This window comes from Pteropus vampyrus, unplaced genomic scaffold (assembly GCF_000151845.1).
Source record: "Pteropus vampyrus isolate Shadow unplaced genomic scaffold, Pvam_2.0 Scaffold19, whole genome shotgun sequence".
Lineage (NCBI taxonomy): Eukaryota > Metazoa > Chordata > Mammalia > Chiroptera > Pteropodidae > Pteropus > Pteropus vampyrus.
The window spans coordinates 10,535,552-10,537,559 of record NW_011888800.1 but is presented as its reverse complement, the minus strand read 5'-3'; the positions used below and the strand labels follow the sequence as shown (position 1 = coordinate 10,537,559).

Genomic DNA, 2,008 nt, shown 5'->3' with positions numbered 1-2,008 from the left:
TTGATATTTCATCACAGACACCTGTCAATAATGTTTTGAGGAATTGTGATGTCATTAGTGCGATAGATTATCAGTGTCACATTGTCCCTTTGGAAGAAGGATATCCATATCTCATCAAACCCAAAACCTCAACTGAAGGCTTATTTTCTGGGGGATATTTTTTATTTAAAAGAATGCTTCTTCAGTAAGAATGTAGGTACAAAGAGAAGGCATACTCTGAAAATGTTCTGAAGAGAACTTAGTGAAGGATCTATCTTCATCTTTAATTGAACCAAAAAAGGATGTCGAGATACTCAAGAGTAAACAAGGTCGGAAGAAAGTTATCGTTATTAGGACTACAGGGGCCATAGGAGTGTAATGTTATCAACACTTAATGCTGGAGCATGGAGAAAGGGCTTTCTCACCCCCCACCCCCCACCCTCAGAACTTGTACCTAGTTAATGCAATGAAAGCAATGCAAAGAAGCAGAGTCGGGTTTTGAAGGCACCCATTATCTTGCAAAGCATCTATGAGATACTTGCATGGACTAGACATTTGTGGCTCCTTCTCATAGTTCTCAGGTTTCTCCACTCAAATGCCCATCCCATGTATCATGGTCTTTTTTCTAACTTTAACATAGGAGAGATGCCTGTTGTGCATTCAGTCTCTTGCAGCTAGCCCATCATGCTTTCAGCACTGTTGCCTATTGCAGCAAGAGATGAGGAATTAAGTCTCAGCATATCCTGGATTCATAGTTGGCTGATAATAATGTTTTTATCATTTTTAAAGATTTCTAAAGTTAACAAAAACAGCAAACACCACAATCCTTATTAACATTACTTCTATGCTATTCAAGTGATAGGTTTGCTGTTGTTTCCCCTTCTACCTCTGCATCATCCTAATTCATTAAAGGGCTAAATCTAAGTATTGGAATTCCTGGAAAATTGCCAGGAATTATTATGAACTTATTACCTCAGTCAACTACTCTTTGACTATCAAGGGGTTTAACATCTGCACCCATTCCTGTGTTTCTATCTTCTAGTATAACTTCTGTATCAATTGCTATAATGTGGGTAACCCTCAAAAGTGTGGACTAAGACAAATAACTTGAATACAAATATTTTATTTGAGAGTTGATGTCACAGAAGAGTGGGGAAGGAGAAAGTGATGAGGAAAATCCAGAGTAAGAATGTATTTTTAAGGTGACCAATATGACCAATGAGGTGCCCTATACTGTATAATTTTCTGAGATTCATATAGAACACATTCCAGTATAATTCGACTGTGGGAGGCTCCAGCATTGATCCAGTGGCCCCTGTCTCTAATTGGTCAAAAATTCCCTCTGAAGGTATTACCATACACTTCTTGGCTACTCTTTCTTGGGTACACAGCAAGATTACTTGGCATCAGAAGGCCAAGGGAACCCGCAAGTCTCTCAGTGCCTTGGCTGAGCCAGGTTCACTCCAGCAACCAGCAGTGCAGCCAGCAGCACAGCCAATCAGCACACTGCTTGAGCCATGACTGCCAGAAGAGCACTGATCGTACTGGCTCACACAGAGAAGACATCCTTCAACTATGACATGAAGGATGCTGTTGTAGACTTGAAGAGGAAAGGATGGGAGATCACCGTTTCAGACCTGTATGCCATGAACTTCAATCTCCAGAAAGTACAGCACAGTAAACTGAAGAACTTTGGGAACTTTCAGTATCCTGCTGAGTCTGTCCTAGCTTATAAAGAAGGCCGTCTGAGCCCAGATATTGCGGCCAAACAAAAGACACTGGAAGCTGCAGACCCTGTGATTTTTCAGTTCCCACTGCAGTGGTTTGGAGTCCCTGCTATCTTGAAAGGCTGAGCAAGTGTTCGTTGGGGAGTTTGCTTACACATATGCTGCCATGTATGACAAGGGACCTTTCTGGAATAAGAAGACAGTACTTTCCATCACCACTGGTGGCAGCAGCTCCATGTACTCTGCAGAGTGTCCATGGGGACATGAATATCCTTCTCTGGCCAATTCAGGGTGGCACTATG

General features: G+C 41.8%; 1 pseudogene; it reads left to right on the top strand.

The window, feature by feature from the left end:
* The first annotated feature begins 1,496 nt into the window (after window positions 1-1,496).
* The window catches only part of LOC105288805, a 718-nt pseudogene continuing 206 nt past the window's right edge, over window positions 1,497-2,008 (top strand).